This window comes from Thamnophis sirtalis, unplaced genomic scaffold, assembly GCF_051295495.1.
Source record: "Thamnophis sirtalis isolate CommonGarterSnake01/CBP01778 unplaced genomic scaffold, rThaSir2_p1.2 scaffold_2, whole genome shotgun sequence".
Lineage (NCBI taxonomy): Eukaryota > Metazoa > Chordata > Lepidosauria > Squamata > Natricidae > Thamnophis > Thamnophis sirtalis.
This window is the reverse complement of record NW_028261382.1, coordinates 109,236,106-109,254,496: the sequence shown is the minus strand read 5'-3', so window position 1 is coordinate 109,254,496 and position 18,391 is coordinate 109,236,106.

The window sequence follows — 18,391 nt, the reverse complement described above, 5'->3', positions numbered from 1 at the left end:
GGATGTCCCAAAGTTGCTTTTTCAAGAGGCAACTGGACTTTCTGGGGGTTTTTTTCTTTGAAAACATTTCGCTTCTTATCCAAGGAATATCTTCAGCGCCGAAGAAGAGCTGAAGAAGCTTCTTGGATGAGAAGTGAAACGTCTTCAAAGAAAAACCAGAAAGTCCAGTTGCCTCTTGAAAAAGCACCTTTGGGATAGCAATAGCAATAGCAATAGCAGTAGACTTATATACCGCTTCATAGGCCTTTCAGCCCTCTCTAAGCGGTTTACAGAGAGTCAGCATATTGCCCCCAACAATCTGGGTCCTCATTTTACCCACCTCGGAAGGATGGACGGCTGAGTCAACCCTGAAATAGTATGGTGATAGTATGGTGATGGTTTGCCATTCGCTTTGGGGCTTTTTTTAAAATTTCCATATGTATCTCACCTTCCTGTGATTTCCTCTTGGTCTCTTGTTCAAATAACAACCTGCTTTCTTTAAGGAGAAACTTTCCTAACAGCGAGGACAAATAACCCGTGGAACAGCTTTGCCTTCAGAAATCATGGGCCCTCCATCACTGGAGGTTTTTAAGAAGAGACTAGACGTCACTTATCTGAAGTAGTATAGGTCCTCCTGCTTGAGCAGGGGGCTGGACTAGAAGACCTCCAAGGTCCCTTCCAGCTCTATTCTAATTTCAGAAGGGGGTCAAGGTTAAACAGCTGTTGTTGCCCTCTACTGGTGAAGATGCACAGTTATGCATCTACCGTAATCTCCAGCAAGCATTTGCAAAAACAAACTGAGGACCTGTTCATTAAACCAAATAGAAAAGAGGACTAGTAAATTTCAAATGGATGGATTCTCTCCTGTCTTTCTGTAAAGAAAAAAACATACCAGGAACCCAGAAGAAGAAAAATGCTTAACCCATACCAGCCACAGTTGCTGCTAAATAAAATGAATCATAGATGGGTATTCAAGATAATTCTTTCATCCTTTCTCCTCTCTTCAGCTCCCTTGCCTTTCTGTTTTATAATCAGCAATCTTGCCATTTCAGATGCTCAGTGCAGGGCTTGTCAAAAAGACAGCATTTATTATTTTGGGATGCACAGCCGGAGCACCTGGTGGTCTTCCTAGCTTCCTTGGTTGAGATGGAGTTGGGAAGCATGCTAGGGAGGATACACAAAGACGAGAATGTGCTTTGTCACCCATTAAGTCTGAACACTACGTACACAATATTCTTTCTTGCCCAGTCATCCAAGAGGCCACACAGAGGAAACCCATCTGAGCTCAACGAATGAGAGAAACTGGCTTGGTTTGCACACTGCATTAAAATACAATTGGATGAACTATAGCTTACTGGATAAACCAGCATTGGCTGGAGATGCACCAGCACAATAGTTCCAGTGATGGACAATATCCCATCCAGGCCTCTTATGTGTTGTGGCCCGCCAAGGACCAGCAGAGTTGACAATAAATCAGACAGTGAGGAGATTGGGGAGGAACATGGGCCAGTCCTGGAGTCTGGGAAAGGCTCTGATGAGGGCTCTGTGTCGGAGGCAGAGAGGGAACCACAGGCGTATGCCAGCTATCAGCTGCCGTCAGACATCAGTGAGGCAGACCAACAGCCGGAGCCTGTTCCCAGTGTGCGCATGCGCAGAGTTGCCAAATGAAGGAAATAGCTAAAGAACAGTGGTCGACTTGGGAATAAGGCCACAGGTGGACGATGAATAGCCCCTCCCAGAGGAAATAAAAGAGGAACGAAAGGGGAGTGGAGTTTGTAGGAGACAATTAGTTCACCTAATTGGCTCATGACTCTCCGAGACTCCTTGCCAAGTTTTGCAGATATCAGCCTGGCAGCTCTCCAAGCCAGATAAGGTCTGTGACTGTAAATCCTCCCTTGAAAGACTTTGTTGGGTGTGAATGAGCAGAATTCACAGTCGATTAATAAAAGGGTTTTTTGTTGAGACAAGGAGTTTGCTTCATTCTCTTGGTAAGCCTCGGTCAGAACATTATGGCTCCTCAGGAGGTTTGCAGCCTCCTGAGATCTTCAGACATTACTGGCAAATTGTAATTTATCACGAGATAAAGGTGGATCAGGAACAGGTACTGTTTTCTGGATTTTTTTTAAAAAAACTTTCCAGTCCAGCCCATAATCGTTGACGATCTCCCTTCAAAGCTAAGTAGGTCCAACTCTGATCGTTTTTTGAAGCCAGGCGGGATTGACGGACACTGCCATCTAACTCTCCTGTCTGTGACAGAAGAAATGCATGAAATATATAGCTAGATAGTAATCTTATCATCCACCTTTCATTTGTTTTCCTGACCCAATTATTATTTGGAATGTACTTCTAGCAGACTACACCAAAGCTTAGATAGAACAAAGTCCAGAACAAATTGCACATCCATGTACTAAACCATATTTTACAAACCACTATGTGTCAGGGCTCAATGGCAGGTAAATTACACCATAGTTTGATTAGGGTTATTCACACAGTCTGCAGAAATTAATATGGAGCTTTGAGGCATCTTTGCTGTCATCCTGACTGGTAGATTTGGTGACCTAAACCTTCATGGATTCATCTGAACAGAAGCCCAGGAAAAGCAAAAAAGAGAAACATCTATAAAGGGTTACAGAGTTTGCTCTTCAAAAACATCACAGCAAGGAAGCAGGCAGGAAATCTAACCAGATACAAATCCCGAATAACTCATCATAATCTGTTAACTGTCTGTGCATGGTGACCAGTGGTGGGTTGCCAATTTTTTTACTACCGGTTCGGGCGTGTGCACAATGCTGCGCATGCACAGAAGTGTCCGGGCAGGTGGGCGGAGCCTCCTGCCACTGCTACTACCAGGAGCAACCCACCTCTGACTGTGACCATATTCTAGATCAGAGGTGTCAAACTCAAGGCCCACTGGGGGCTTAAATCCAGCCCACAGGGCTGGCCAGGAAATCTCAATCCACTTCATGGTGTCTCTGGCAGCTAAGACAAGCCACATGCGCCCCCCCCCCCAGTGGCCCATTTTCACCCTCCGTGGCTTCCTGCAGCCCTCTGCTGACAGAAAACAGGGCCAGAAAACAGGTTGTGCAGCCCATTCTAGGCTGGCAGAGTGCTGGAGGAGGCCATGGAGGGCAAAAATGAGGCAAAGGGGGGCTGTTCACAGACCCCCACACCCCATTTTGGCCAGCAGGGTGCTACAGGAGGCATCCGTCCCACAGCCCCCCCACCTCCCGCAGCCCAGCTCTCCCATGCACCCACTGGCCTGCGGAGGAGAACTACAATGCTGATTCAGCCCTTGGAAGAAATCCAGTTTGACACATCTGTTCTAGATTATTGCATGGATATGAATTTCCTTCATATTTGTCATGGTGGCACAGTGGTTAGAATGCAGTACTGCAGGTTGACTGCCCACAGCAGAATCCTGACCAGCTCAAGGTTGACTCAGCCTTCCGTCCTTTTGAGGTCAGTAAAATGAGGACCCAGATTGCTGAGGGCAATATGCTGATCCTTGAAACCACTCAGAGAGTGCTGTAGAAGCACAATGAAGCGGCATTAAGCTCTATTGTTATTGTCCTTGGCTCAATGGATGTCAGAAGTTCAGAGAAGGTGAAACTTCAAAGATCTATGTATGTTAGTATTCTGACCCCCTCCTCCGTCCAGTAACGAATGCCACAACACTTTATTAGCAGGAAACATAAATCTTTGTGGCTGAAAGCCCAAACATGAACGAACAGATAAAGAACTTTGGCAGCAACCCAGACTCTGACAGATACAGATAACAGCTTCTCCAGTGTTGATAATTAAGTTGAATCCTGCAACCAGACTCCTCCCAAAGTCCCTCCTTATATACTATCTTGAGAGGAGCCTAATTACAACCACCTGGGTCCAATTATCTTCTGTATCTGCGTAGTTGTTCTCTATGTTGATCTGCCCGCCATTGCCGGGTGTCCAGGACTACCTCCCTTGTCTCCTCTCCACTGCTCCAAGGCATGACGTCAGGAGGACACTCACTTTGGCTTTCACCACTGCTCCATGCCTCAGACACCTCCTGGTGGCCAACCAGCCTCTCTGATCCCTCCTCGGAGTCAGAACCCTGTCCAGGGTCCTCCACATCTTCCAGAGCCGACTCATAGGGCCCCTCGCTGTCGGAGTCTGTTGCAGCTCCAACAGCTCCTGCTGGGCCACAACAGTTAGCATGGATAGTAATTCAAAAACCTAGGTAGGTTAAGCTTCCAGAAAAGAAGGTAGAGAGGAGGCCTAATTGCTGTCTTCAAGTACCTGAAGAACTGTCGCGTTGTGTTGCATTGGGATTGGACCCATTCCAGATGGTAAGACTAAAACTAATGGGGTAAGGGATGAAGGTATCAATTAGGAAGAAAATTTTCAAGAGTGGTCAAATGAGTTGAAGGGTTAGTGCATAGAGGGGCTACTTCATCTTCACTAGAAGTTTTCAAACAGAAGTTGAATAGTAATTAGTGGTGGGTTGCAGGCGGTACGCCCCGGTACGAGTGTACCGGTGCCTGCCGGGAGCCCCGGGTACCATTCCGATACGGTGCTCGGGAGGACCCACCCGAGCTCCTTACCATAATTGAGCTCTTTGGAGCTTCCACACACGCACACGAAATGTACAGTGCCTGCACAATCTTGCACCGAGCAGCTGGAGCATCATGGAGGCATTGTGGAGGTAAGGACGCATGTGTGTGCTGCGCGCATGCATGTGGGGGACACCAGGCCCTGTTGCACCATACCAGCTGCAACGGGATCTGGAACCCACCACTCATAGTAATCTACTAGGGATAGTGTCGTGAATCTCGCAATGAGCTTGGACTTGTTGACCTCATGATATCTCATAGATATTCCTATGATAAGCATGGATTTTTGTTAAGCCATAATCCATATTATGGTTCAGCCAAGTGTGTGAAAGTGGTTGCTGAGCCGGATCATTGGCTCACCTAAGCAGCACTACAATGGATCCTAAGTATCTCAAATCTTTTTTTATGTTATGTCTCTAACAAGGGCTCAGGACTGAAATCAAGATCTGCTATGATCCAGTAGTTCTTTCCCCTAAAGTACTTAATTCTGTGTAAGCTAGCTATGCATTATGCAAGCTGGATACATTTCTTGGACAGTCAGGAAATCATGCAATTCCTGGGACCGCAGCTTCTATGCTCGTGTCTAAGTGGTGCTATCAAATAGCTCACAGGACGAAGCAGAGATGAGAAAAGAGAAGCGACCAAGAATTGTTGCTCTCCTCGAGATCTATAGATGGTCTCCTGCCAACTTCTCATGGCTGCCAGATGGCAAAGAGAATTGGAGCATGATGCAGGCTTTCCCCATGCTCTCAGCCAAGTCTTAATTGACTTTCATCTCTCTGGTTTTTCCTCTTTTGAAATAACAGATGGCCATCCCACGCCAAAATACTGAACTTAGATTGGGGGAAATGAAAGGTACAAGGTTGATTTCTCTCAAGGTGATTAAGACTTCGCCACTATTAAATTCCCCTACTCGCCACCTCCCCCTTTTTAAAAAAAAAAATACTGAACCTGAGAATTGTGCAGGATAGAGAAATAACCATCAAAGCTACCCAAAGCAGGATATGATTGGTACCTGGCTCAATCCATACAATTAAAGACCACAAGAGAATATAGGCTGGTAGAGATGCAAACATCCAAGCTTCTTCTCTTTTCACTCTTTTTTTTTAAAAGTATTTTTATTTTCATACAAGAAACCACAAGTATACCACTATGTTCTGACCCCCCTCATCCCACACCAACACACACTCTGAGCCAAAGATAAGTTACAGCATTTAATTAACAGACAGACAGGTCCTTGGCAGCAAACCGGCACAGACAAGCTTGGGCAGCAATAAACACAGATAAGGCTTGACAGCAATCCAGCCTGCCAAGCTCACAATAATGTTCTCTAATATTCGTTCTTGCGTTGACTTCTGCAAAAAGGGCATGTGCACAAGCAGTCCTTTTATAGTCTAGAGAGGAGCCTAATGACACCAGCTGAGTGCAATTACCTCTTATAATTGCATAATTGTTCCTTACGCCTATTAGCTCTCCGGTGCTGGGCATCTAGGAACAACTCCCTTGGCTCCTCCCCACTGCTGACGTCCGGATCACACTCCCTTGTCTCCTCCCCACTGGTGCAAGGCTCAGGCACCTCCTGGTGGCCAACCAGCCTCTCTGCGCCCTGCTCGGAGTCGGAACCCTGTCCAGGGTCCTCCACATCCTCCAAAGCCGACTCATAGGGCCCCTCGCTGTTGGAGTCTGATGGTAGCTCCAACGGGTCCTGCTGGGCCACAACACCACTCTATCTTAACAGATATAGTATCTTAACAGACACTGTTTTGTGTTATCCAATATTATATCAATTCCTCTTACCATCAACCCACAACTAGTATCATAGCAATAGCAATTAAACTTATATACCACTTCATAGGGCTTTCACGGTTGTTAAGCGAGTCTGGCTTCCCCATTGACTTTGCTTGTCAGAAGGTCGCAAAAGTGGATCACATGAACCCTGGGAGACTGCAACGGTCATAGATATGAGGCAGTGGCCAAGCATCTGAATTTTGATCGTGTGACTATGGCAGGGGTCGGCAACTTTAAACACTCAAAGAGCCACAAAGGTCCTAACCGGACACCCCCCCCGTTCAATTCTGGAGCCGACTGGAAGCCCAGTCTTCCCACCATAGAGTCTCCTCCTAGTGCGGCATCCTTTTCCCTCTGCCGACCAGAAGTCCAGTTCTTCCAACCATAGAGTTCCCTCCTAGTACGTCATCCTTTTTCTTCTGCCGATTGGAATTCCCATTCCCCCACCATAGAGTCTCCTCTTAGCGCGGCATCCTTTTCCCTCTGCAGACCAGAAGTCCAGTTCTTCCAACCATAGAGTTCCCTCCTAGCACGGCATCCTTTTTCTTCTGCCGGTTGGAATTCCCGTTCCCCCCACCATAGAGTCTTCTCCTAGTGCGGCATCCTTTTCCCTCTACCTGTCCTAACTGAAAGCCCTATCAATTGTGGAGCTGAACGGAAAACCTGTCCCTTACCTCCTGGCGCACCGTGCTTCCCCCACTCCCAACCGGAAGCTCCTCTCAAAATTGTGGTGCTGATTGGCAACAGGGAGCCGCAGCAGAGGGATGAAAGAGCCACATGCGGCTCCAGAGCTGAAGGGACGATGCAACAGTCCTAAAGTGTGAAAAGACGTTCATAAGTCACAGTTTTTTTCAGTGCTATCGTAACTTTGAATGGTCACGAAATGTGCTGTTGTAAGTCAAGGACTACCTGGAGTTTTGTCTCCTTCCAAAGTGAAACTGGCATTAAAATGAAACGATAGCTTTGTGAGATTGGATAAAAGGTGGATCCAAACATTAGGCCAGGTCATTCTCTCGGGTGACATAACGTTCTGTGAGGGCAGCCATTCAGGTGGTTAAAAGCCATGTTTCACGGCGTGATTGGGCTTAACGTGGGGGAAGGTGGGAATGTACCACCATCTGAAAGGCTTAAAAATCAGCTGCATTATTTTCTCAGGCCGTCAAAAGGAAGAAGAGCAAGTCCGATTGCAGGGCAAAAGGTTATTATCCTAGACTCCCGAGATCCCCCTCTGATTGATTAAGAATCTGTTCTCAACAATTTACAGCTACTGTAGCAATTGATCTTTGGCAGCTGTTTTATGGACCGGCCAATTTATTGGTTCCATTTCTTTGTGTAAGCTCCGAGGCCGAGACAGCTACGGCTCCCTCATTTCTATTGCTCTCTTGATGGATTTGCGCTTTTTCTGGTTTCACGGCTATTACTAAGATAAGAACAATTCCCGATAGCAGAACAAGGGTGGGGGATATTTATGTTTAAATCCAGGCACGGGCAAAGATAGATTTCCACTCTATCTCCCGTTCCAGAAGGCTGTTGCCTTCATGGGCAGCTGCGAAATTCACAAAACACAGCTTTATTGATTTATTTATTAAACAAATGCATACTGCTGCCCATCAAACCAGGAGGAACTCTGGGTTGCAAACAAAAATAAAACCGTTGAAAACGATGAACTGGGTCGAGGCCACAATAAAACTCGCCTCCCTCTGCAGGCTGGCGGTATCACTTCTATCAACCACTTCTTCTATCAACGTTCTGTGTTCCATGCCGAGCGGGGGAATAGCATTAGCTGGCTTTGTATATCATCTTTCCAAAATAAGAACAAACCACACACAGTATAGCATAGCAGCGTGACACAGAGAAGGGCAGACCTGACCTTGGAGCAGGAATGCAGAGGCAGCAGAAAGAAATTTAACGTGACTCCACTGTGGTAGAAAGAAGAAGAGAGGGAAGAGAAATATTAGCGGGCTTTCAAGAATTTAGAAGCAGCAGGCAGTCCTGGACTTAATGGACCATAATGGAGCCCAACATTTCTGTTGTTAAGTGAGACGTTTGTTAAGTGACCTTTGTCCCCATTTTACAAGTTTTCTTGCCACAGTTTGTAAAAGTGAAGTTGAAGTTGTCCAGTTAGCAACAAGGTTGCTAAGTTGTTCTGACCCCCCCTCCTCCATCCAGGAACAAAAGTAAATGAGAAGGTTTCTTTTAATCAGTCAAGACTCTCGTTGGCTGCAAGCCACATAAACAAAGAGATAAGCACTCTGGCAGCAAGTCCAACAAACCGAAGCAGCAATACAAACAAGCTCTCACAGCACACCAATTCGCCAAGTTGGTTTCTCTTAATCGTGAACGTTGACTTCTGCAAAAGGGCGTGGCACAAGCAGTCTCTTTTATAATCAGGAGAGGTTCTTAATAAGCATCAACTGAGCATAATCATCTCCTATAACTACGCAGTTGTTCCTGCCGCCGAGTAGCCCTTCGACAGCGTGCATCCCGAAACAACTCACAAGTGTTTTCCTGATCACTCCCTCTGATCCAAGGCTCCAGCACCACCTGGTGGCCAACCAGTCTCTCCTCGCCCTGCTCGGAGTTGGCACCCTGTCCAGGGTCCTCCACCTCCTCCAGGGCCGACTCATAAGACCCCTCGCTGTCAGAGTCTGGCAGCAGCTCCAACTTACCTTCGTAAGTATGAACCAGTTGCCAAGCATCTGAATTTCGATCACCACGAGCATAGGGATGCTATAAAGGTTGTAACTGTGAAAAATGCTCCCTTTTTTTTCACTGCCGTGATAACTTTGGAAGGTTACTTAAGTGAACTGTTGTAAGTCGAAGACTACCCATTGTTGTGAATCCACAGTTTGCAGTCTTTGTTATGGGGTTATTTTTTTCCCCAGAAACTGGATGTAAATATTGATGACCCCAGTGTTTCAATTAATATATTTTTTTTATTATCAGCATTCTGTCAATACGTTCTGAGCACTTGACACCTATATATTAATGTTCCTTGGACTATGGATAACAGAACAGTTGGAAGGGAACTTGGAACTCTTCTAATCCAACCCTCTGCTCAGTGCAGAAGACCCTATACTATTTCAGACAAATAGTTGTTCCATCTCTTTTTAAAAACCTCCAATGTTGGAGCGCCAAAACATCTGAAGGTGAATCATTTCATTCACCAATTGTTCTGACTCTCGAGATTTTTGATATCAATACTTAAAATGTTATCTTGATACTTAACACCATCCTTTGCCAAAGTTCAACTGGATAAAAATTCATACACTGCCATCCATTCAGGTGGAATACCATATTTTTCAGAGGATTTGGGGGAGGAAAACAAGGGGAAAAAAATCTGCCTCTGCCTCCCAGCAATTTGCCTCCTTACAGCAAACATCAAACAGCCCAATTCAGTTTCTGTTTCAGCATAGCTTGATTAGCACAAGCAGCTGATTGTTGGTTGGATCAGCCTTCCGACGATCAGTTGTTTCAGGCTGCAGTGATTGCCATAGCCTATTGCCGCCTCCGCGCGCCCCATTTTTGGCATCCACATCCCATTTTCAGCCTCTGCACACCCTGTTTTGGCCTCTCCGTGCTCCAGTTTCCACCTGTTCCAGAAACAATGGGCAGAAAATGGGGCGTGCGGAGGCCAAAAATGGAATGCGTAGGCTGAAAATGGGACACACAGAGGTGGCAATAGGCAATGACAATCCCTGCCGCCTGAAACAGCAGATGGTCGGGAGGCTGATCCAAGCAACAATCAGCTGCTTGTGCTAATCAGGCTGTGCTGAAGCTGAAACAGGTTGTTTGCTGTTTGCTGGGAGGCAGAGGCCAAAGGTTGAGGGCTGGCGGTTGGGCAGGGCTACATTCAATGTATAAGACGCACCCAAATTTTCACCCTCTTTTAGGGGGGGGAGTGCGTCTTATACTCTGAAAAATACAGTAGCATAGAAACTAGCAATCTCACTGTTTCTGTTTAGTAAAAGGATGAAGATTGTGATCTACCTTCAGGGGAAGCCATGTACCAGTATCAAAGAAAGCCCGTAAAACTATGTAGTGTTATTCTACTTCCTTTTTTACACTATAGAACAAAAGCTCCTGTATCAAAGCATAGATTTCCTTTGATCCCGATAGGATTAAGAATCACATCCTCTTAAGTGTTTATATGCAGCAGTCCTCTTGGGAATTAAGAATGCAATTCCAAATGGATTGTACAGCTTGAAACCTGGAGAAATCAGAATCAAGGTAGGATTTATAGCTGCAGGGTCCTCTGAAATCTTTTTAATTAAAGACTACTAGATACATTTCTTGGAGAAAGAAGAGCATCTTGAGCAATGTCTGGATGGGTGGCCTTCAACTCCAGAATTTATCACGACCATTCCTGAGAATTTTGGGAGTTGTCTCGGAAATTCTGGAAGTTGAAGATCTCCAATCTTGAAGTTACCAGGCTGCTCTAATAATATTTTTCCAAGACACCAGAGACTGTCCTTTGGAGCATACAGGCAATTCCTTAGCTTATGACCACAGTTGGGAATAGAATTTCCTGTCAGGCTGCAGCCATCTTTTCTTTTGGATCCTTGGCCTGCCACACTTTCTATTATTCTGCTATGCATTTTCTATGGTGGGAAAATTGGGGGTGGGGGATTGTACAGAGTTAGATGCGATGAAGCCATAACAACATTCTTTCTAGAAAGCCAAGGTCATCCTTTGTCTTTGCACCTCTGCACCTGACCGGATCTGGATGGGTGGAAGCTGCCAGCATGGCAGTGGGAGATTGGACCATGTGATGGACTTGTGGGTGTGGGGCCAAGATCTTGAACTTTCAACTGGGTGGGGAAAACTGGGAAACTTTCAGATTCGGGTTTTGCCAGATGTGCCAACATGGCTCTCTTAATAAATTGGAATTTTGAGCAGTACTTTCCCTTTGGCTCTGATTTACTTTTGGATTCTATTTGGAACCCTGACATTGTGTTTACTTGCCAGCCTAAATTTCTGGGAATTTTCTGGTGTCTCCCATCCAAGTTTAATCCAGAACTGAGCTTGTTTAGCTTCTCAAGAGCACCCTGCTCGACAGTAGATGCTGGCTCCTGATCTAACATTCTGCATATAAGTAGTAATCTTCGGTACTACATGGCCATGTTCAAGGAATTTTCTAGAAAACAGAATGGGGTTGGTCCTAAGGCGGCTTCTGAGATTTTCGTTTTGTTCATTCCAATTTCTCATAGTTCAAATTTCCCAATCTCCCTTCCATATTACCTAGAACCAAGGAGGAATTTTATGACAGTTAAAACAATTAATCTATGGAACGCTTTCAGAAGTTGTGAATACTTCAACACTGGAAGTTTTTAAAGACGATACAGCCATTTGTCTGAAATGGAATATGGTTCCTTGCTTGAGCAAGGGGTTGGACTAGAAGACCTCCAAGGTCCCTTCCAACTCTGTTATTCTGCTACCTGCTAGTGAAAGGAGAAGGGAAGCATCCTTAATGCCTGCACAATACTGTTAATTTCTTTTTCTTTTTGTGCCATGCCTTTTTTTAGAACAGCCGCCCAAATTCAGGAACTGTGCTGTGTTTTGTAGCTCTCCAAGCTGTTCAGGAAGCACTGTCATCTAAAACACCAGAATGCAAAATGCTTTATATAAATGAGGAATATATTTTTCTGGGGGCAGATTCTGCCTATTAAAAACATGAGGGACACCCTGTTGCATTTTTATGAAGAGACCTTTAGTTTGGCTTTCTTTTGAGCATTTTAGCATCTCCAACAGGCAGGCAGGGGGACGTTTATGGCTCTTTCCTATTGATGTTCTTTAGCAGCTGTTTTTCGAGGAGGAAGAGGAGGAGGATGGGGGTGAGCACTGCCTCTGTGTCAGGTGTTGGAAGAGCTTTGACAAAACGTGATCTACTGGAGAAAGATATGGCAATCCACTCCAATATCTTTTTCATGAAAACCTCACGGACGGGACCTGGAGAGTTGGTCTTGTTTAATAAGAGGATAGCAAGGATTGGCTCCCACAAAGTTTAAGGGTTTAAAAACAACCGAGAATGGAGTGGAATACATTAAGGCTAATAACCAGACTTCGCCGAAGTGATGACACTTGTGAACAGGCAGAATTAGATTAGCATGTGAGGAAGAGCAGAAGGGGCTGCTTTCATCGGCCCTAATTCTACAGAGCGAAAAGCTACAGGGTTGCCCACTTTAGAAGAACAAGGGGGGCATCAACTGGCCTTCTCTGATTGCTGAGATCTTGTCCACCATGACAGCGAGGTAGCCAGTGGTGTTCTTTTCAGTTAACGTGGATCAAATTAAGGGAAGGCTGGCTCCATTCCCTTGGCTTCGGTTCCCCTCTAACCAAAGGCCAAAATAAACAGCCACAGTTCAGGTTCCTGTAACAAACTTTGCAAAAAACCCGAAAGAGAATTTGCAAAATGTTCCCCTGCAGGACATCTAGCCATTCATCCTTTTCAGGGTGTGTGTGTGTGTGTGGAGGATAGTTACCAGAGGTGGTATTCAGCAGGTTCTGACCAGTTCTGGAGAACCAGTAGGAGAAATTTTGAGTATTTCGGAGAACCGGTAAATACCACCTCTGGCTGGCCCCGCCCCATCTATTCTCTGCCTCCTGAGTCCCAGCTGATCGGGAGGGAATAGGGATTTTGCAGGAATTGAGAGCTTACAGTATCCTTCCCCTGCCACGCCCACCAAGCCACGCCCACCAGCATTCCACACCCACCAGCATGCCATGCCCACAAAGCCACACCCATAGAACCGGTACTAAAAAAAAAATTTGAATCTCACCACTGATAGTTACCTGCCTCAATAGGTGATTAGCAAGAGGATCGAAACCTAGAACTAAATCGGGTGCTAAAGTAAAACGTATCTAGTTGCAAAAGATTTATCTAATGTAGGTAATTGTCTTTCCCTTTCTATGTAATGGGTTACAGGTAGTTCTCGGCTGATGATTGGTCGCTTAGCAACCATTTGAATTTGTAACCTATCTGGATGGAGGGAGTTAGGACCCAATTCTGAACTTCCAATGTTCCATATTTCAGGCTTCTGACATGGATGCATTTACCATTGTTTGCAGGGTCCTGTGGTCACATGACCGTTTTTAAGGACATTTTTGCCCCCGAACTCGAAGTTACTTCTGGTTTTCGGCCGAACGGTGCCACATCACACAAGGGATTTGCTTAATGGTCACTGCATTCATTTAACACAACAAAAAGCTCCTGTTACTTGTCCCAGCTTCTGCCAACTTAGCAGTTCGAAAGCACGTAAAAAATGCAAGTAGAAAAATAGGCACCACCTTTGGTGGGAAGGGAACAGCGTTCCGTGCACCTTCGGCATTTAGTCATGCCGGCCACATGACCACGGAGACGTCTTCGGACAGCGCTGGCTCTTCAGCTTTGAAACGTAGATGAGCACCGCCCCCTAGAGTCAAAAACGACTAGCACATAGATGCGAGGGGAACCTTTACCTTATTGTACCATAATGTTATTAAAATCCTAACCACTTTTTTTTTTTTTTGCTAATATCTTTATGTTTCTTTTTTTTTTTAAAACGAATGCATTCTAAGTGTAGTTTGCAAGTGTTTAATTAGGAAAATCACACATGGCTAAAAGGGTGGGGATTGGAATAGAGTTCTCCTTCAAATTAGCCCTAAGATCTTGCAACAGTATAATACTCTTTCACTGAAGCGTCATTTTTGCAGAAAATGTATTTTTTGAAGTACTGTCGGGGGGGGGGGGGAATAGTGCTAATTACAAGACTGATTTCAACATCGCTTAGAGTTATGAAATAATTCTCAGATGCTCTCACGAAGGGCTTTCATTTTGCTAGTACCACTCTTTTCTCGGAGGGAGCCCTGATGGTAGGTCAGCCCTGTGTACAGAAATTTCAAAGTATCCTGAAAATGGGTGGGTGGGGAATGAATTGCTCCTTCTAAGTCGGCGATGGGAACTGGAAATGTTGCGTGCATGCGCACGCTTGTCGGGGCCCCGTTCTGGAAAAGCCAAACTTCTAGGTTCTAGCATGCCTGCGCACTTGATAACCAGCTGGCTGGCATTGTCCAAAGACGTCTCTGTGGTCATGTGGCCAGCATGACTAAATGCCAAAGGCGCACGAAACACTGTTACCTTCTCACCAAAGGTGGTTCCTATTTTTCTACTTGCATTTTTTACATGCTTTCGAACTGCTAGGTTGGCAGAAGCTGGGACAAGGAACGGGGGCTCACTCCGTTACGCGGCGCTGGGGATTTGAACCGCTGAACTGCCGACCTTTCTGATCAACAAGCTCAGCATCTTCGCCACTGACTTATATGACTTAAGGCCAGCTTATTTGAAGAAATGTCATCCCATTGATTAGGGATGTACATCTGGTGGGACCAGGGCCTTCTTCATGGTGGCCTCTTCTCTATGGAACATCATCTCCAAGGTACGGTTGAACACCCCCCCCCCACCCCGTGTTGCTTTTCTGAAAGGCCTTAAAAACCTCAGGGACACCGAATAGAGAAGGAGCCAATCAAGTTGTTGATTTGATTATGTTGTTACTGCAATAGGAGTGGAGACTTTAATGGGTTCATATCAAAGGTAGGTTTCTACTGGTTTGCACAGGTTCGGGCAAACCGGTAGTGGTAATTTGGCCTTGGTCACAGAACCAGCAGCAACCCAGGCTGACCGCGCCCCAGAATTGGTTCCCCGGTCACTGCTGCCGTTGCTGGCATGATTTTTAGTAGTTTTTCACATTCTTCACACAATTTACAGTGAACTGCACATGCGCCGGCGAACTGAACCAGTACCAACGCTGGTAGGAGCTCACCCCTGGTTCATATGTGGTAGATTTTTAATGGCTGTAAACCACACAGAATCACCTCTATGTGAGCTGGCTGGCCATTTTATTTTTTGGTTTGTATTCCTTGCTGCTTTTAAATCATTCCTTATTTTTTCGTGGTTGGCCTTTAATTGGGCTGTCTTTAATTATTGATCTTTGCGGGTTTCTTATTGTGCTTTTCGGTTTTATTCTGCCCTTTCCACATTTTTAATGTACTGCCTGCGATTTTCTCATTAGGAAAAAACCCAATCCAAGATGAGGCTTAGCGAAGCCCACCCCTCTCCCAATTTGTCAGCTCATTTGTCCTTAGTATTGTTTATCAAATCCTGCCACTCGATGGCTATTTTTAGACAATGAAGTCATCCAAGGATTGCAATATCCTTTAACATTTTTTTTTTAAATCACGTTTAGGTTTCCTTGAATTAAGTGCCCTTTTCAAAACGACCTGCCAACTTTCCCAACTACCCCTTCAAGGGCAAACGGAGAAGGTCTGAGTCACTCCCACAGACTGGCAGTAATAAATCCAGTGTTGAGGGAATATACATCCCTGGAAGAGCTCCTTGTAGAGGGCACCACCAAGAAAACACTATAAATCATCGCTCATTGACCTTTATTCCCGGGAAAACACATCAGGCTGAAAAATATGCCCCGTTTCGAGGTGATGCAAATGTATACGGGAGTCATTTCTCTATAAAGGTACAGAATTTCTCTATAAAGGTACAGAACCCACACTGCGTATTGGACATTAATACAATTAACCGAGTCCAAAGATATTTCATGAGAAAATCTGGATAGTGGATGTGGCAGTGCCTGGAGAGGAGAGGAGAGAAAGAACTGGAGAAGATTTTAAAAAACACACAAACAAGACTTGTAAATAGAAATAGAATGACTGTGGCAAAAGCAAAGGAAGTATAGCCCCAATAGTAACAGGTGCCCCGGGTGCATTCCCAAAACAACTGGAGCACCACTTGAACCCCATCGGCAGCAACAAATCCAAAGTCAATTGCAAAAGGCAGCTTTACTTGGAACAGCCTCCATCCTGCAGCAACATCTGTAACACCATCGAATATCCACATCTGCCTATCCCGGGTCTTTGGGAAGGACAGGCAGGCAAAAATGCCAAATCCAGTGTGAACATCTGGCTGACTGTGTGATGAACCATAATAAGAATGCTGTAATACTATGGTTTAACATATGTACGTACGTACGTACGTACGTACGTACGTACGTACGTGTGTGTCTCAGTGTATGAGTTCCTGACTCGGCAGAGACATGGTAACATGGTCAGCCAATGAATAGACATGGCAACTGGGTCAGCCAATGAGGGCTGTTTGTAAACTGAAACAGTATTTGCTGTGTGAGCAACAAGGAGACAGCAAGGAGCCTGGGCGTGGCTTAGCTTAACTTCTGTACCAGGGGTGGGTTCCTGCCAGTTCTAACCTCTTCTATAGAAGAGGTTCCGCAAATCTACAGTGCCGTTTAGATCCAGTTCCAGCTCCCCGCCACCCCTGCCCATGCGCACATCTTCAAGATGAAGAGCGAGAGGAGAAATTCTGGCAGTTGAAGTCCACAAGTCTGAAAGCTGTCAAGTTTGAACACCCGTGGGGTTTTTCTCCTAAAGGGTTAGGGGTGCAAGGGTCTTGTCACTTGACAGCTTTAATACTTGCGTGCTTCAAATGCCAGAGTTTCTGAGCCAACATTTTGGTTGCTAAGCAAGAGCGTTGTTAAGTGAGTTTCACCACATTTTACAAGTTGGCCAGGCCCACCCAGTCACATGACTGCCAAGCCACTCCTACTCGGTCACGTGGCTGGCAAGCCACTCCCACAAAGCAGGCCACACCTACAGAAGAGGTTCTAAAAAGAATTGTAACCCGCCACTGTTCTGTACTAAAGCTCTGTGCTGATCTCTGAAGTAGCCTGCTGCTCTGAACTGAAACTGAAACTGTTCTCTCCTCTGCATGTGGTTTGCTTGTATTTACTACCATGTTGCAAAAACCTGCTTTTGGTATTGTATATTTACTTCATGTGTTATATAATACATAAAGAGAAAAGTTAATGAATCCTGCTGAATCAGTTACCTGTGTATGCTTTCTGGATGTGATTGCTGCAACAAACTCTGACTGTGTGTGTGTGTGTGTGTGTGTGTGTGTGTGTGTGTGTGTGTGTGTGTGTGTGTGTTCTCATGTGCACAGAGGCAGAACCAGCAGCCAGGTAGAAAAATAAGCCAACCTTTCCAATCAAGGAAAATGCTTTGTTATCTAAACTCTGCACAGCTCCAGCCCCTGCATTGAAAACTGGATTCACAATTTTGGGTCGAACTGCAGCCGCTGAGCAGAAAAACTGACTGTCAGCCCTTCTTCATTCAAAAATCAGGAAAGAAAACCACAGGACTCCATTGGTAGAAATCAAGTGTACTTTTTACTAATTATAAATGAATAGAAGCGACGCTAAGCGAAGTCTGATTATTTAGGCGCGAAAGCGAATAATATATTGTATAATACATTCCCCCTCCCCTTGGCATCCCGTGCACAGTCCAATCATAATTCTCCCAATTGTCAGGCGTGAGGTAACTTCGAAAGGCATCACCAGGACGGAATGCTGGTTCCGTTGGCCTTGCCGGAAAACACTCCTCCTCCACATGCGCAGTAAGGTGGACAGTTCAAACTCTAGAATCTTCCTCCAGCACAACATTCAGTCCCCTGCCAAATACCATGCCCCCCGTCCCCGTTTCAATGGCAGCCGAAGCAGCAGCAAAGCGGAGGCTGACACTGACAGACTCAGCTGCTGAGATGATGGGCCCGAAAACAATTCAAAAGGGGTTCAAATGCCCTTGTGTGAAAGCGATAAAAAGGCCAGGCCTGGCATCTTGGAAACCTTCTTCCCAAACCCCCCAAGAACGTGCGAATGTCAAAAGAACAACGAGACTGTAATATCTCAAAATCATCTTTATTCCTGGCTTTATACCAGATGCATAGATTTTTCACCTCTGTTACAGAAAAAAAAAACATTTTCCTATGGAAAAGGTATGCTGCAGTCACCTGCTTGGTCTGTGGATACTTTACTACGAAGTATTTGTGTCTTAGTTGCTGGCTTTTTATTGAAGTAGTAATATCTGTCTCTCAAACAAACCATTTCAGATTTCAAAGTGGAAGGCCCGTATCAGGGGTGTCAAACTCGTCTCGTCCCACCGTTGTCGTGTGACATATCATGACTCCCCACCTTTCG